The sequence below is a fragment of the Tachyglossus aculeatus genome, chromosome 2 (assembly GCF_015852505.1).
Source record: "Tachyglossus aculeatus isolate mTacAcu1 chromosome 2, mTacAcu1.pri, whole genome shotgun sequence".
Lineage (NCBI taxonomy): Eukaryota > Metazoa > Chordata > Mammalia > Monotremata > Tachyglossidae > Tachyglossus > Tachyglossus aculeatus.
Genome location: NC_052067.1, coordinates 153,928,907 through 153,948,140, shown reverse-complemented (window position 1 = coordinate 153,948,140; position 19,234 = coordinate 153,928,907). Strand labels below are relative to the sequence as shown.

Below are 19,234 nucleotides of genomic sequence, written 5' to 3'. Positions count from 1 at the left end.
GTTTTATTCCCATTTTACAGATGAGGTAACTGAGGCCCAGATAAGTGAAGTGACTTGCCCACAGTCACACAGCTGACAGCTGGCAGAGCTGGAATTTGAACCCATGACCTCTGACTCCCAAGCCCGTGCGTTTTCCACTGAGCCATGCTGCTTTACTTCTCTGTGCCTCAGGTACCACATCTGCGAAATGGGGAATGAGACTTTAAGCCTCATGTGGAACAGGGACTGCATCCAACTGGATTTTCTTGTATCCACCCCAGTGTTTAGTACAGTGCCTGACACATATTAAGCACTTAAAAATCATCACTTATTATCATCATTTCTCATCATTTTCCCTACCCATTCATTCATTCATTCAATTGTATTTATTGAGCACTTATTGTGTACAGAGCACTGTACTAAGAAGTACAAGTTGGCAACGTATAGAGACGGTCCCTACCAGACAATGGGAGGCTCTCTGCCTCTTGCAGCAGCAGTGACAAACTGCATTCATTCATTCATTCAATTGTATTTATTGAGCGCTTACTGTGTGCAGAGTACTGTACTAAGTGCTTGGGAAGTACAAGCTGGCAACATCTAGAGTTGGTCCCTACCCAACAGTGGGCTCACAGTCTATAAGGGGGAGACAGAGAACAAAACAAAACACATTAACAGAATAAAATAATTAGAATAAATATGTACAAATAAAATAAATAAATAATCAATCAATCAATCAATCATATTTATGGAGCGCTTACTGTGTGCAGAGCACTGTACTAAGTGCTTGGGAAGTACAAGTTGGCAACATATGGAGACGGTCCCTACCCAACAGTGAGCTCACAGTCTAGAAGGGGGAGACAGAGAACAAAACAAAACATATCAACAGAATAAAATAATTAGAATAAATATGTACAAATAAAATAAATAAATAATCAATCAATCGTATTTATGGAGCGCTTACTGTGTGCAGAGCACTGTACTAAACGCTTGGGAAGTCCAAGTTGGCAACATATACAGACGGTCCCTACCCAACAGTGGGCTCACAGTCTGGAAGGGGGAGACAGAGAACAAAACATATTAACAAAATAAACTAAATAGAATAAATATGGACAAGTAAAATAAATAAATATTTATTTTGTAGGCTGCAGCTTGTAAGCTCCTGGGACTACCCAGACCTTCATTTCCATGGTGACAGTGCGCGCTGCCCTTTTGGAGATATGCCAGGGGCAGGAACTGGGCTTTGGTGGCTGGGAAAATGGGAAGGGAGGTGCTCCTGGGGAAGGGGTGATAAAGGTCATCATCATCAATCGTATTTATTGAGCGCTTATTATGTGCAGAGCACTGTACTAAGTGCTTGGTCTTAGCCAGCAGAGAGCAACAAGGACCGCAACAGTGGAATGAACCCAAGGGAAGCAGTGGGACCTGGTGGAAAGAGGTCAATGCTTGAGAATCAAAGGACTTGGGTTCTAATCCCGGCCCCGCCACTTGTCTAGAGTGCTCTGCACAATCAATCAATCAATCAATCGTATTTATTGAGCGCTTTCTGTGTGCACACAGTAAGCGCTCAATAAATACGATTGATTGATTACCTCCTTCCCTTCCCCACAGCACCTGTATATATGAATATATGTTTGTACATATTTATTACTCTATTTATTTTACTTGTACATATCTATTCTATTTATTTTATTTTGTTAGTATGTTTGGTTTTGTACTCTGTCTCCCCCTTTTAGACTGTGAGCCCACTGTTGGGTAGGGACTGTCTCTATGTGTTGCCAACTTGTACTTCCCAAGCGCTTGGTACAGTGCTCTGCACACAGTAAGTGCTCAATAAATATGATTGATTGATTGATTGATTGACTTTCGGCAAGTCACTTCTCTGTGCTTCATCTGCGAAATGGGGTTTAAAGACTGTGAGCCTTATGCGGAACGCAGATTGTGTCTATCCTGATTATCTTGTATTACACGTACATAGCTTTAAATTATATATTATACATTATTTGTTATATTAATGTCTGTCTGCCCCTCTAGACTGTAAACTCATTGTAGGAAGGGAACATGCCTTCCAACTGTGTTGTATTGTACTCTCCCAAGTGCTTAGTATAGTGTCTGGAACATAGTGAGTGCATAATAGTGAGAAGCAGCGTGGCTCAGTGGAAAGACCATGGGCTTTGGAGTCAGAGGTCATGGGTTCAAATTCCAGCTCCGCCAACTGTCAGCTGTGTGACTTTGGGCAAGTTACTTAACTTCTCTGTGCCTCAGTTACCTCATCTGTAAAATGGGGGTTAAAACTGTGAGTCCCCCCGTGGGACAACCTGATCACCCTGTAACCTCCCCAGTGCTTAGAACAGTGCTTTGCACATAGTGAGCACTTAACAAATACCATCTTTATGATTATTATTATAACAAATACCACTCAAAATATAATAATGATAATAATAATGATGGTATTTGTTAAGCACTTACTATGTGCACTTGCCTTCCCAGACTGAGCCCCTTCCTTCTTCTCCCCCTCGTCCCCCTCTCCATCCCCCCCATCTTATCTCCTTCCCTTCCCCACAGCACCTGTATATATGTATATATGGTTGTACATATTTATTACTCTATTTATTTATTTATTTTACTTGTACTTATCTATCCTATACATTTTATTTTGTTAGTATGTTTGGTTTTGTTCTCTGTCTCCCCTTTTAGACTGTGAGCCCACTGTTGCGTAGGGACTGTCTCTATATGTTGCCGATTTGTACTTCCCAAGCACTTAGTACAGTGCTCTGCACATAGTAAGCACTCAATAAATACGATTGATGATGATGATGATGATGATGATGATATGCGCCAACCACTGTTCTAAGTGCTGGGGTAGATACAAGGTAATATCAGGCTTTCCCACATGTGGTTTACAGTACAGATGAGGTAACTGAGGCACAGGGAACTGAAGTTAATTGCTCAAAGCCACACAGCAGACAAGTGGCAGAGCTGGGATTAGAACCCATGACCTTCTGACTCCCAAGCCTGAGCTCTACCCACTAAACCAAGCTGCTTCTCAGCTCGGGGGCAAAAGGGCCAAGCTCGGCCCTGTGATCATTCACTTGGGTTTATGGAGCACCTACCATGTGCACAGCACTGCACTAAGCACTCAAGTTCACTAAACGCAGCCTCCCCCCGTCCAACCACCATCCACACCAGGAACTCACACCTTTTTTGAGGCCAAAGTGAGAACTCTAAGGATCCTAGGAAAAAAGTGTTTTGTTGCCTGTCTCCCCGCTTCTAGACTGTGAGTCCGCTGGGTAGGGATTGTCTCTATTTGTTACCAAATTGTACTTTCCAAGTGCTTAGTACAGTGCTCTGCATACAGCAAGTGCTCAATAAATATGATTAAATGAAAAATGAATGAAAAAAGAAGCCATCACCCTCCGCTGTCATTAAGGCCCACGTGTTGGTCCAGAGGAAAGAGCCTGGGCTCTGGGAATTGGGAGACCGGATTCTAATCCCAGTTCGGCTTGTCGGACTGTGCCATCAGGGCTGAAGGTTTCTGTCTGTAGAACCACCTGGGAGGTTTCACGAGGCGGACAGGCCCGGCAGAACTCCTGAAAAATAGCTGCTTAAAGTGGGCGATGAAAGCAGCAGCAGCTACCAAGGCATCCTGCTGGATTCTGGCACTAAGGCACACCATTGGCATTATTCTGGAGTTACTTTGGCCATAAATAGACCTTGCATTACATCTTTGCAAGCTACTTAATGATGATGGCATTTGTTAAGTGCTTACTATATGCAAAGCACTGTTCTAAGCGCTGGGGAGTGTACAAGGCAATCAGGTTGTCCCACGTGGGGCTCACAGTCTTAATCCCCATTTTACAACTTGTGTTGTTTTGTTGTCTGTCTCCCCCTTCTAGACGGTGACCCCGTTGTTGGGTAGGGATCATCTCTATCTGGTGCCAAATTGTACTTTTCAAGAACTTGGTGCAGTGCTCTGCAAACAGTAAGTGCTCAATAAATACAATTAAATGAATATAGCCAGCCTATCACTGCTTGGGGTAAGAAGGTGGGCCCGGGGCCAGAACCAAGGCATTTGGTCACTGGGAGGGTCATGGATGTGATCTTGGTTGAATTTTCCAGTCCTTCTCATCTTGGCAGTGTCGCATGGAATACTGTGGCGGAAGGCTTGAGGGCGTGTTGGCAGGAAACTGTTTAAAAAAAAAATGTGGAGGGGCTAGCAGAAAATGCCCAGGGAGGGGCCAATATAGGAGACTGAAGTGGGGAAGAAAGCTACTCTGAACAAGGGAGCAAGTGAGCAGTCTGAGAGGAAGAAGGGAGGGGATGAATTTACCGACAGCGACAGGAAAAATAGTAATAATTGTGGTATTTATTAATCTCTTAATCTAGTCCAAGCACTGCACTAAACATGGGGTAGATGCAAGATAAACAGGACAGACACATTCCTCACCCAATGTGGGGTTTACAGTCTGAGAAGGAGGGAGAGTGGTTATTTGATTCCTGTTTTATAGATGAGGAAACAGAGGCACAGAGAAACTTCTTCAAAGTCATACAGCAGGGAAATGGAGGATGCAGGATTAGAACCCAGGTTCCTTGACTCCCAGGACCATGGTCTGTCCAGGAGGCCACTCTGTGATTGGGAGTAGTATAGGGTCTTGGGTTTGAAAATCCTAGGATACTTCAGTTACCAGAGTATGGCGTCCTGGATTTTAAGCATGGTGTGGTATTCAGAACCTGGGATGCTCATGCATATTTTTATCTTGTCTCATGCTGCCAAGTCATCTCTGACCCAAAGCGATGCCAAGGACACATCTCTCCCGGAACGCAGGGACGCAGGGCAGGGATCATGTGACCCTGGGTAAGTCACTTCAATTCTCTGGGCCTCAGTTACCTCACCTGTAAACTGGGGATTGAGCTTGTGAGTCCCATGTGGGACAGAGTATCCACCCCAGGGCTTAGTACAGTATTTGACACATAGTAAGTGCTTAACAAATACCGTTATTCTTATTAACGCCCACCTCCATCTGCAACCATTCTGGTAGTGCATCCACAGGGTTTTCTTGGTAAAAAATCCAGAAGTGGTTTACCGTTTCCTCTTTCCGTGCAGTCAACTTGAGTATCCATCCTTGACTCTCTCCCACGCTGCTGATGCCCAGCACAGGTGGACTTTGACTTGTAGCAGATTGTCTTCCACTCACTAGCTACTGCCCAAGCTAGGAATGGAATGGGTAGGCCTCTGTTTGACTCTCCCTCCCATCATTGAGACTACTGGAGTAATGGAAACTCTCCAGGTGTGACCCTGAGAGGGGGTATGCATATATACAAGCATCTCTCTCTCTCTCTCTCTCTATATATATATATATATATATAAGTACAGGTAGAGTATGTGTGTGTGTGTGTGTGTATGTGATATAAAAATATCTTGAGGATGCTTTAAATCCGTAGCTTTTTCGGGAACAAGGTCTACAGCTAAGTTAAACAGCATTTTACTGTAGCCCAGATTAAATTCTGTCTCCGGAGTACAAGACAGAATCTCTGAAATTCTTATACAGAACCTCTGGGGAAAGCAAAACTGCAACAACGAAGGAACTTCTACCGAAGGGAAGAGAGAGAGAAGAGAAAATCCAGCTTGTTCAAACTCAGAGGAGGATTAACTAATTGGAGGAATGGACAGAGAACAGCAAAATTCTTTGGTACCAAACAGACTTGCTGATCCACGGTAAAACACATTTAAAATGGGCTGACTGGGAAAAAAACCACTAGACTTTCTAGGTAAAGTGGAATAATGAACAAGAAGTAATGGACAACACAACTGATTTTCAATTGTCTGAACAAATGGTAAATCAATTTCCTCATCAGAACAACCACTTAAAACTAATTCACCAATTCAGAAAAAACAAATGATCTTTTCTTGCCTGATATTCCTGGGAGAGGTAGCATTGCAAATAGTACCATTATTTAATATGAATATTTATAAAGGAACAGTCTTTAGGGTACATACATGAACTGCAGATTCTTTATAGTTATAACTATCCCTTATATTTCTGAAGGCGTCCATCATAATGTATATATGCAGAGCATCACAGAATTTGTGCCTTCTATTACCAATAGTATTTATTGAGTGCTTACGGTGCGCAGAACACTGTACTAAGCACTTTCAACAGAGTTGGTAGATACATTCCCTGCCCAAACGAGTTTAAAGTCTAGAGTTATTGAAGTTAATGCACTCATTCTCCCTCTCTGCAACCTCACATGTCCACCGGCCTCCAGGTCAACTCTGCATGGATCCAATTAGACGACTGTAGCCAATAACATATTCATTCATTCATTCATTCATTCAACCATATTTATTGAGCACTTCCTGTGTGCAGAGCACTGTACTATGTGCTCGGGAGAGTACAGTATAATAGCAGAACAGACACATTTCCTGCCCACAGTGAGCTTACAGTCTAGAGGGGGAGAACAAGCAGTAAGATTTTGTAGAAGCAAAGAGCAACACTAAGGCCTTTATCCTCTGAACAGAGATCTTAGAGAAGTAGCGTGGCTCAGTGGAACGAGAATGGGCTTTGGAGTCAGAGGTCATGGGTTCAAATACCGGCTCTGCCAATTGTCAGCTGTGTGACTTTGGGCAAGTCACTTAACTTCTTTGTGCCTCAGTTGCCTCATCTGTAAAACGGGGATTGACTGTGAGCCCCCGTGGGACAACCTTAATCACCTTGTAACCTCCCCAGAGCTTAGAACAGTGATTTGCACATAGTAAATGCTTAATAAATGTCATTATTATTATTTGATACACTGTCAACAGACCAAACCCTGGCAAAGACTAAGTATATTTGGCTGACTGGATGTAGTAAGTGCTTAATAAATGTCATTATTATTATTATTATTTGATACACTGTCAACAGACCAAGACCCTGCCAAAGACTAAGTATATTTGGTTGACTGGAGAAATTCACTGAGGTTTTTCGGCTAGTTGAAAAACGGTTCCAACAGTTGAATAATTGCTGAAGGGCCCAGCCTGCCCTTTCCCCATCACCAGCAGAGAGAAGCAGGGAGGTGTGGTAGGTCTATTCCTGGACAATTTATCCTATGCTCCCATGCTGGAGGAGGCAATGAGTCAGAAGCAGTGTGACTAGTGGATACAGAACAGGCCTGGGAATGAGAAGGACCTGGGTTCTAATCCTGGATCTGCCACTTGTCTGCTGTTATGACCTTGGGCAAGTCACTTCATTTCTCTGGGCCTCAGTTACCTCATCAATAAAATGGGGATTAAGATGTGAATCCCATGTGAGATGTGAGATTATTATTATTATTATTATTATTATTATTATTATGTGAGACATGAACTGTTTCCAACCTGATTAGATTATAAGTATCTCAGCGCTTAGTACAATGTCCGGCACATTGTAAGAGCTCAACAACTACCTTAAAAATACACTTCCTAACCACCAGAAAGCTCTTCTTCTGGCTCAACAGGCAATACTACTACTACTACTACTACTACTACTACTACTACTACTACTATTTCAATCATATTTATTGAGCACTTACTGTGTGCAGAGCACTGTACTAAGCGCATACTAATAATAACAGTGTCAAGCCCTGCAAAAGATAATCAGCTCAGACAATCCCTGTCTCAGATGGAACCCAGAAGGAGGGAGAACACATATTTAATCCCCATTTTACAGGTAAAGAAACTGAGGTACGGAGAAGTTAAGCAACTTCCTCAAAGTTAAACAGCTGGCAAGTAGTGGTGGAACTGTTTTGGAACTTGGTCCATGTGGGATGGGGACATTACCTAACCTGATTTTCTCATATCTACCCCAGCACTCAGAACAGTGCTTGGCACATAGTAAGGGCTGAACAAATACCACAGTTATTATTCATCCAGAAGGATGGAATGAATTATTAGAACACTGCTGAATCCCAGCCTCAAACAATGCAACATAGCAGTGGGTTCCTGTGAGATCGTTATAGGGACAAGCAGAAGCACATTAGAAGCAGCGTGGCTCAGTGGAAAGAGCACGGGCTTTGGAGTCAGAGGTCATGGGTTCGAATCCCGGCTCCGCCACTTGTCAGCTGAGGGGCCTTGGGCAAGCCACTTAACTTCTCTGTGCCTCAGTTACCTCATCTGTAAAATGGGATTAAGACTGTGAGCCCCGCGTGGGACAACCTGATCACCTTGTATCCCCCAGCGCTTAGAACAGGGCTTTGCACATAGTAAGCGCTTAATAAATGCCATTATTACTATTACTACAAGTAGGCTCTGTTGGCAGCCAACAGGAGAGGAACACTTCTCCCCAAGCAAAGACTTCACTATGATCAGTCTTCTGAGGGGAAAGTTCACAGTACAGACAGGCAGAAGAGGAGGAGGAGGAGGAGGAGGAGAAGAACGAGGAGAAGAAGAAGGAGAAGAAGGGGAAGGAGGAGGAGGAGGAAGAAGAGAAGGAGGTGGAAGGGGGGAAGAGGAAGAGGAAGGGGGCAAAGGAGAAGGACGGAGAAGCAGCACGGCTCAGTGGAAAGAGCCTGGGCTTGGGAGCCAGAGGTCATGGGTTTTAATCCCGGCTCTGCCACTTGTCAGCTGTGTGACCTTGGGCAAGTCACTTAACTTCTCTGTGCCTCAGTTCCCTCATCTGTAAAATGGGGATTAAGACTGTGAGCCCCACGTGGGACAACCTGATCCCCTTGTATCCCCCCCAGCGCTTAGAACAGTGCTTCACATATAGTAAGCGCTTAAAAAAATGGCATCATGAAGGACCATACTCGGTCCTAATCCTCCTCGACCTCTCAGCTGCCTTTGACACTGTGGACCACCCCCTTCTCCTCAACACGTTATCTGACCTTGGCTTCACAGACTCCGTCCTCTCCTGGTTCTCCTCTTATCTCTCCGGTCGTTCTTTCTCAGTCTCTTTTGCAGGCTCCTCCTCCCCCTCCCATCCTCTTACTGTGGGGGTTCCCCAAGGTTCAGTGCTTGGTCCCCTTCTGTTCTCAATCTACACTCACTCCCTTGGTGACCTCATTCGCTCCCACGGCTTCAACTATCATCTCTACGCTGATGACACCCAGATCTACATCTCTGCCCCTGCTCTCTCCCCCTCCCTCCAGGCTCATATCTCCTCCTGCCTTCAGGACATCTCCATCTGGATGTCCGCCCGCCACCTAAAGCTCAACATGTCGAAGACTGAGCTCCTTGTCTTCCCTCCCAAACCTTGTCCTCTCCCTGACTTTCCCATCTCTGTTGACGGCACTACCATCCTTCCCGTCTCACAAGCCCGCAACCTTGGTGTCATCCTCGACTCCGCTCTCTCATTCACCCCTCACATCCAAGCCGTCACCAAAACCTGCCGGTCTCAGCTCCGCAACATTGCCAAGATCCGCCCTTTCCTCTCCATCCAAACCGCTACCCTGCTCATTCAAGCTCTCATCCTATCCCGTCTGGACTACTGCACTAGCCTTCTCTCTGATCTCCCATCCTCGTGTCTCTCTTCACTTCAATCCATACTTCATGCTGCTGCCCGGATTATCTTTGTCCAGAAACGCTCTGGACATATTACTCCCCTCCTCAAAAACCTCCAATGGCTACCGATCAATCTGCGCATCAGGCAGAAACTCCTCACCCTGGGCTTCAAGGCTCTCCATCACCTCGCCCCCTCCTACCTCACCTCCCTTCTCTCCTTCTACTGCCCAGCCCGCACCCTCCGCTCCTCCACTGCTAATCTCCTCACTGTACCTCGCTCTCGCCTGTCCCGCCATCGACCCCCGGCCCATGTCATCCCCCGGGCCTGGAATGCCCTCCCTCTGCCCCTCCGCCAAGCTAGCTCTCTTCCTCCCTTCAAGGCCCTGCTGAGAGCTCACCTCCTCCAGGAGGCCTTCCCAGACTGAGCCCCTTCTTTTCTCTCCCCCTCGTCCCCCTCTCCATCTCCCCGTCTTACCTCCTTCCCTTCCCCACAGCACCTGTATATATGGATATATGGTTGTACATATTTATTACTCTATTTATTTATTTATTTATTTATTTTACTTGTACATTTCTATCCTACTTATTTTATTTTGTTGGTATGTTTGGTTCTGTTCTCTGTCTCCCCCTTTTAGACTGTGAGCCCACTGTAGGGTAGGGACTGTCTCTATGTGATGCCAATTTGTACTTCCCAAGCGCTTAGTACAGTGCTCTGCACATAGTAAGCGCTCAATAAATACGATTGATTGATTGATTGATTGACCAGGAGGAGGAAGATGAAGAAGAAAAGGAGGAGAAGGAGGAGGAAGTGGGGGAAGAAGAGTAGGAGGAGAAGGAGCAGAAGGAGGAGGATGAAGAGGAAGAGAAGGAGAAGGAGATGGGGGAAGAAGAGGAGGAGGAAGAGGAGGAAGAGGAGGAAGAGGAGGAGGAGAAGCAGTGACACTAAAAAACAGGGCACTGTGCAAGACCCCGGGGAAGAAGAGAGGACAAACCTGCCAGCCACAGCTATTGACTATCTGTTTGTACAAACAATGTGGAAGGGTATGTTGGGAATGTTTCAGACATTACTAGCATAGACAGATGGGATTTCATCACCAACAATGTCATATTTTGAAAGTGTGTCTATAAATCTTTTACTTATAAGTAGACTATTTCTGATTTTCCTTTCTTCCACCTTGCGGGTTAGGGATACTTCGCCTGACTATGCAAAGTCTTGCAGCCTGTGACCTTGATGAATGGAAGGCATTTGTGCAATTTAAATTAGTTCTGTAATTGTTTGGCCCAGATGCAAGAAACATCCCCTGCGGAACTGAACATTCACTTATTAGAAACTGTGCTCATTGAGAAATTTAAGGTTAGAACAAAGTACATTTATTCCTCCCAGCTAAGAGGACAGTCTGATACTTCTGTTCTCAATGGTAGCTACCTTGACACCAACCATAGGAATGGGGATGGAGCAAAAAGCAGAACTTATTTCTGAGATGCTAGTAGATACCGCATCACCTTCAGAAAAACAAGAAAGAGGAAGTGAATACAAATGATCAGTGAAGTGGGCCTGGGGCCTTTAGAATGTTTAGCTAGTTTTACTTCTAGTCCCACCTTCAAAGGCCAAGTCTCTTTTGTTTGAGCGCTAGACTTGGAAAATACACTTCTGGCTTTGAGGTTCTCCCTTCGTGTCTCAGAGGAGGCTAAACAAGGGCCCTCTCCGAGCTCAAATGAAGAAAGTGTCTCATTCTGATTCTCCATTGGCAGAGAGAAGATTGAACCCGAGGCGGTCTGAAGTCAATAGTTCTCAGCAAAAGTATTTATCTTGTGCCCAAAGAGTATAGAGGACTAGACAAACATTTGGAACTGTACCTTAGAAGTAAAGGAAAACTTCCCTTAGAGTGGTTACATTCTAAGGGGTGAGACAGGCAGACAGATTATTCACAAATAGTGGGAGCAGGGGTAAGAGAAAAAACACGACTTCATGGAAAGAAGCTATCCTATGGGTGTCAGAGGATCTAAATTCTAATCCCAACTTTGCGACTTGTCTGCTGTGTAACCTTGGGCATGTTGGTGAACTTCTATGGTCTTCAGTTTCCTCATCTGTAAAATGGGGACTCAATATCTTTTCTCCTTCTCAGACTGTGAGCCTCATGTGCGATAAGAACTATTTCTGATCAGATTAATTTGTATCTACTCTAATACACGGTGTTAGGCACATAGTAAGTGCTTAACAAATACTACAATCATTATTATAATGATAATTGTTATTATCTTTTTAACAATTAGAGAGGAATGGTGATTAAATGGAGTATCAATATACACCTGTAAACCAATCAATGATATTTATTGAGAGCTTACTGTGTGCAGAACACTGCATTAAGCAATTAGGAAAGTAGAAAGGAATAGAGAAGGTGGTCACAATCACTGTCCCCAAAAAGGTAACAGATTACAGAGGGAGACAGACATTAAATTAATAAGTGATGTATAGGTACATAACTGCTTGTGGTGGTAGGGTGAATATTAAAGTGTTTAAGGGGTTCAGATCTAAGTACATTGGTGAAGGAAAGGGAGGATGAACGGAAGTGAAGACTTAGTCCGGAAACGCCTCTTGGAGGAGATGTGATTTTAGTAGGGCTTTGAAGATGAGCCTGTTGTTGGGCAGGGGTTGTCTCAGTTCGTGGCTGAATTGTATTTTCCAAGTGATTAGTACATTGCTCTGCACAGAGTGAGCCCTCAATGAATACAATCGAATGAATGAATGAAGATGGAAGCATGGACATATGCCAGATATGAAAGGGGATGGGGTCCAGCCAGAGTGCTGATGATGTTGGGATGGCATGATTTGGGGTGGTGGCATTTAATTGGAGTAAGATTCCTGGTCGTGCTGGGACTTCAGAATGGCTTTGAACGAGAGCAGAGCAGTGGTCTAGTATACCTATAGGGAGAGGGAGTTCTAATAATAATAATAATAATAATGGCATTTATTAAGTGCCATTCTCTCTGATCTCCCAACCTTTCTCTCTGATCTCCCATCCTCGTGTCTCTCTCCACTTCAATCCATACTTCATGCTGCTGCCCGGATTATCTTTGTCCAGAAACGCTCTGGGCATATTACTCCCCTCCTCAAAAACCTCCAATGGCTACCAATCAATCTGCGCATCAGGCAGAAACTCCTCACCCTGGGCTTCAAGGCTGTCCATCACCTCGCCCCCTCCTACCTCACCTCCCTTCTCTCCTTCTACTGCCCAGCCCGCACCCTCCGCTCCTCCACCGCTAATCTCCTCACTGTACCTCGTTCTCGCCTGTCCCGCCATCGACCCCCGGCCCACGTCATCCCGCGGGCCTGGAATGCCCTCCCTCTGCCCCTCCGCCAAGCTAGCTCTCTTCCTCCCTTCAAGGCCCTGCTGAGAGCTCACCTCCTCCAGGAGGCCTTCCCAGACTGAGCCCCTTCCTTCCTCTCCCCCTCGTCCCCCACTCCATCCCCCCATCTTACCTCCTTCCCTTCCCCACAGCACCTGTATATATGTATATATGGTTGCACATATTTATTACTCTATTTATTTATTTATTTATTTATTTATTTTACTTGTACATTTCTATCCTATTTATTTTATTTTGTTGGTATGTTTGGTTTTGTTCTCTGTCTCCCCCTTTTAGACTGTGAGCCCACTGTTGGGTAGGGACTGTCTCTATGTGTTGCCAATCTGTACTTCCCAAGCGCTTAGTACAGTGCTGTGCACATAGTAAGCGCTCAATAAATATGATTGATTGATTGATTGATTGCTTACTATGTGCAAAGCACATTCTAAGCATTGGGGAGGTTACAAAGTGATCAGGTTGTCCCACGTGGGGCTCACAGCCTTAATCCCCATTTTACAGATGAGGTAACTGAGGCCCTGAGAGGTTAAGTGACTTGCCCAAAGTCACACAGCTGACAAGTAGTGGAGCTGGGATTTGAACCCATGACCTCTGACTCCTAAGCCCGGGCTCTTTCCACTTAGCCATGCTGTAACGTAGAGCCATGAGCAATCACTTAGAGGGAAGAAAGTTGAGGAACAGCACAAGGAAAGCATTGGAGCTTGGAAGGAGCAGAAAGTCGTGGCGAGTAGCAGGTAATGAGAACATAAACATATAGGAGGCAGACAACTAGGGGAGATTCTTGAAACCAATGGTTAATTTTCGAGCTTGAGGCAGTGGGCAATTGGTAGCAACTGGAAGTTTTTGCAGAGTGGAGAGATATGTGCTAAATAACATTTTGGAAAGATGATCCAGGCAACCAGAAGGGAGAAGTTGGAAACCAGGAAACCAATAACCCTCTGAAGCTGAACTCTCTTTAGAAGGTAACCCCTGATCGGAAGCCCAGACAGGCCTACCTGTTAGTTCATAGCCACTTTTCTCAATCAATCAATCAATCAATCATATTTATTGAGTGCTTACTGCATGCAGAGCACTGTAGTAAGCGCTTGGGAGAGTACAATATAACAATATACAATATAATGACATGCATTATGACAATATGATAATAACAATATTCTCTCTCCAGTTTACACTTCACTCTGCTGCCTATATCATTTTTCTAAAATAATGTTTTGCACGTCTTGCTACATCTAGGGCCTCCCCTCCATCTCTTCCTCAAAAAAAAGCTCCTCATCATTGGCTTTGAAAAAAGTAGTATGGCCAAGTGGAAACTGTTGCCAACTTGTACTTCCCAAGCGCTTAGTACAGTGCTTGCACACAGTAAGCACTCAATAAATACGATTGAATGAATGAATGAATGAATGAAAGAGCAAGAGACTGGGAGTCAGAGGATCTGGGATCTAATCACAGCTCCGCCACTTGTCTGCTGTTTGACCTTGGATACATCATTTAACTTTTCTGTGCTTCAGTTTCCTCCTTTGCAAAATGGGACTCAAATCCTACTCCCTCCTATTTGGACCGTGAGCTCTATGTGGAACAGGGACTGTGTCCAATCTGAGCATTTTGTTTCAATCAACTGTATGATTCTAGACTGTAAGCTCTTTATGGGCAGGGAACGGGTCTGTTATACTGTTGTGTTGTACTCTCTCAAGTTCTTAGTACAGTGCTCTGCACCCAATAAGCTCTCAAAAAACACAATTGATGGATCAACCCCAGTGCTAGTACAATGCTTGGCACATGGAAAGCGCTTAAGTACCATAATTCTTGTTATTATCATTTAAGGCATTAATCAGTTCTCTCCCTCCTATAGCACCTCGATTATCTCCTATTATAACCCAGCCCACGCATTTCGCTCCTCTAATGACAATCTATTCACAGTACCTCAATCTCACCTATCTCACTGCCAACGCTTTACCTATCCTTGTTCCTCTCTAAGTACAACCCAGCCCACATACTTTGCTCTTCTAATACACACCTACTTACTGTATTCAATAGGAAAATAATGAACTGGTACCTTTTCCACTTAAGCATGCCATGAATCTAGGCCCACCAATGAAGTGGGGAGTGTAATGATAATTATTGCGGTATTTGTTAAGCGCTTACTGTGTTCCAGACACTGAAGTAACCGCTGGGGTGGATACAAGCAAATCGGATTGGACACAGTCCCTGTCCTGCACAGGGTTCAGAGTCTTCTTCCCCATTTTACAGATGAGGTAACTGAAGCCCAGAGAAGTGAAGGGGCTTTCCCAAGGCCGCACAGCAGATGGGTGGCAGAGCCAGGATTAGAACTCATGACCTTCTGACACCCAGGCCTGTGCTCTATCCACTATGTCATGCTGCTCCCATGCTGCTTCTATTTAGGCTGTGTCAGATTTTATTTTATTCAATGCCTGCCTCAGCAGGACCAGGCCCGATATTTAGAAATAAAAGCACACAAACTATCCCAGACATTTAAAAAATGTTTAACCATAAACCTCAGGATAGTGGAGGGAGGACGTTAAATGACAATTCATCCTATAACTGCCCTGAAGTGTAAGTTAAATGAGGCAAAAGGAACCCCATTATCCGTGTTGAATAAAATCAATTAATGTCCACAGGTCTTACGGTAGAATGAAATATTCCTCAGTGAAATTACACTCTAAGTCAGAATGAAAATTCATGCGATGCTTAGAAGCTATTGATGGGAGTAGATTTTAAAGATTTCAACAAATCTCTTGATATCAAGATGTAATAGTTTACTTTTTCTTTTATATTGTTTTTATGCCATTGTGGGTGGCATCAAATTCTGCTTCAAACACTTGTTTAGGATTGATGCTCCCAGTCATGAGAATTTTAAAGTTGGTTATGCTAGTGTTGTACTGTCAGGCTCAATTAGATCCCTATAGGGATCTATTAAAACATTCCATCAGAATTTGGTACATTTTATTCTAGCAAGAACCATGGGGTTTGCGCATACGTGTCACACAGAAACAGAAATCTGCTTTAGAGCTAGAAAGGTACACGAGAGACCTAGATGATACCCAAAGGCAGTCTAAAACGATTTCCTCACTCTAATTTTTTTCTTGAAATTCAGGAGAAATGAACAATAAGTAGAATATTTACATCTGTATCAGTATGAAGAAGGAAGACATAAACTAGGCAAAATCTTTCAGCGTTCAAATCTCCTTACCTACAGAGTACAGAGGATGCTCCTCGAGGGCAGGGAACATGTCTATCAACCTTGTTGTACTGTACTCTCCCAAGATTTTAGCATGGAAAGACCTCAATAAATACCATTGACTGGCTGATAAGAGAAGGAGCATGGAGTAGCAGATAGAGCATGGGCATGGGTGTCAAAAGGTCGTGGGTTCAAATCCCAGCTTTGCCACTTGTCTGCTGTGTGACATTGGACAAATCACTTCACTTCTCTGGGCCTCAGTTCCCTCATCTGGAAAATGGGGATTGAGAATGCGGGGCAGGGACTGTGTCCAATCCGATCTGCTTGTATACACCCCAGCACTTAGTACAGTGCCTGGTACATAGTTAAGCGCTTAACAAATACTATAATGATTATTATAATAAAAATTTGTGGCATTTGTTAAGTGCTGACTATGTGCCTAGCACAGGGTTAAAGCACTGGGGTAGACAAAGTCCCTGTTCCGAACAGGACTGATGGTCTAAACCAGAGTTCCTCTACTTTTTTTTTAAGGTATTTGTTATGTGCTCATTATGTGCCAAGCACTGAACTAAGCACTGGGGTAGACACAAGCTATTCAGGGGGACAAAGGCCATGACCCACATGGAGCTCACAGATTTAATCTTCATTTTACAGAAGAAGTAACTGAGGCATAGAGAAATAGTGTGACGTCCACGGTCAAACAGTAGAAAAGTGGCAGAGTAGGGATTAGAATCCATGTCCATTTCCTCAGAGCTACTGTGTGACCACCCCCACTCTCCATGCCCTCAAACCCCCTCACTACCCATGCTTTCCCACATGGGCTCCCCTCTGTCCCACCCCCAGGCTGCAGTTGGTGCAGAGGTTTATTGTTAATAATAATTATCATAATAATAATGGTATATGTTAAGCACTTACTTTGTGCTAGACACTCTTCTGGGCACTGGGGTAGATACAAGATAACCGGACTGGACTCAGTCCCTGTCCCACATAAATAATAAATGCTATCATCATTATTATCATTATATAATTTAATTTATTTATTCACATTAATGTCCATCCTCTAGACTGTAAGCTCATTGCAGGCAGGGAATATGTTGACCAACTCTTTAATATTGTACTCTCCCATGTGCTTAGTACAGTGCTGGGCTCACGCTAAGCTCAACAAATACCATTGATTGATTGACTGGTTGATTACTTGATTCATTATTATTATTATTATCATGGTACTTGGTAAGCGCATACTATGTCTTCTAGACTGTGAGCCCGCTGTTGGGTAGGGACCCTTTCTAAATGTTGCCAACTTGTACTTCCCAAGCGCTTAGTACAGTGCTCTGCACACAGTAAGTGCTCAATAAATACGATTGAATGAATTGAATGAATGTGCCAAGCATTGTTCTAAGCACTGAGGTAGATTCAAATTAGTCCCACATAGGGCTCACACTCTTAATTCCTATTTTACAGAAGAGGTAACTGAGGCCCAGAGAATAATAATAATAATAATTATGATGGTATTTGTTAAATGCTTACTATGTGCAAAGCACTGTTCTAAGTGCTGGGGGGATACAAGGTGATCACGTTGTCCCATGTGGATGAAGGAACTGAGGCACAGAGAAGTGAAGTGACTTGCCCAAGGTCACACAGCAGACACGTGGCAGAGCCGGGATTAGAAGCCATGATCTGGCTTACAGGCCCGTGTTCTAGCCACGCTGCTGATGAGCTCATAAAGCACGATTTTAAACACAAGGGTAGGGACATAATCAGGTAAGGAAACAGTCTCAGTCCCATATAGTCGGAGGAAATAGTAGGATTTAATCCCCATTTTACAGATGGGGGTAACTGAGAACAGAGAAATGGCCCAACGCAGGCACAAAGATAGGGCTTTGTTTCCACTCTCCCTCTGCAATACTTGCTGTTTGGTACGCGGGGAGGAGAGAGCTCTATTGTGTCCATGAGAAAAAACTTCCTGAAGATATGGTCTCTGCTTTTTCTGGGTTATCTACTAAAATAACAAGGTGGCATTTATGTTAGCAGCAGCTAAGTGTTAATATTTCAGTGGTGAGCACAATACCGTACCACTATCTGACAGGGAGGAGACTGAAGATAGAAAATGGCTCCACTGAATTTCTGTGTCCCTAGTTCTGTAGACTGTTAAGCTTGTCTTCTAGACTGTAAACTCGCTGTGGGCAGGTAATGTGTCTGTACACTGGAGAAGCAGCGTGGCTCAGTGGAAAGAGCCCGGGGTTTGGAGTCAGAGGTCATGGGTTCAAATCCCGGCTCTGCCAACTGTCAGCTGTGTGACTTTGGGCAAGTCACTTCACTTCTCTGGGCCTCAGTTCCCTCAACTGTAAAAATGGGGATTAAGACTGTGAGCACCCCCTGGGACAACCTGATCACTTTGTAACCTCCCCAGCGCTTAGAATAGTGCTTTGCACATAGTAAGCGCTTAACAAATACCATTATTATTATTATTATTGTTATATTGTACTCTCTCAAGTGCTTAATACAATCTTCTGCTCACAGTAAGCTCTCAGTAAATAGATTGAATCTAGTCCTAGTAGACAGACCTAGCCTCGGTAACTTGGGCCCGAATCAATTGCAGCAGGAAGGACTGAAGCAGTCAACTGAATGTTGTTCTAGTGGACAGGTCTAACCTTTGTAATTTAGGCCTCCATTAGAGAAACAGCGCAGCTCAGCGGAAAGAGCACGGGCTTTGGAGTCAGAGGTCATGGTTTCAAATCCCACCTCCGCCAATAATAATGATGATGGCATTTATTAAGCACTTACTATGTGCAAAGCACTGTTCTAAGCACTGGGGAGGTTACAAGATGATCAGGTTGTCCCACTGGGGGCTCACAGTGTTAATCCCCATTTTACAGATGAGGTAGCTGAGGAACAGAGAAATTTGGGCAAGTCACGTAGCTTCTCTGTGACTCAGTTACCTCATTGGTAAAATGGGGATTAAGACGGTGAGCCTACCGTGGGACAACCTCATGACCTTGTCTCCCCCCAGCGCTTAGAATAGTGTTTTGTGCATAGTAAGTGCTTAACAAATACCATCATTATTACTATTATTATTATTAATTGCAGCAGGAAGACAGAAGCAGTCACTGCACCTGCAATGCAAAGCAGTGCGGCAGTAGCCTGAGCTGATCCCCCCTGGCATCATCCCAACCCTCTGATACCATCCTGCCCTGCAGCAATTCAGTCTTGGCCTCTCATGCCCTGGACCACCACACTGTCTC

General features: G+C 44.3%; 1 protein-coding gene and 1 non-coding gene across 5 annotated transcripts in view; both read right to left on the bottom strand.

The window, feature by feature from the left end:
* Positions 1–19,234, bottom strand: part of TMEM117 (transmembrane protein 117) — a 603,664-nt gene that overhangs the window by 57,176 nt on the left and 527,254 nt on the right. The window lies entirely within an intron of this gene.
* Positions 5,145–5,282, bottom strand: LOC119924651. The gene has a single exon (XR_005449352.1). It is a non-coding gene; the product is annotated as a small nucleolar RNA SNORA7 (small nucleolar RNA).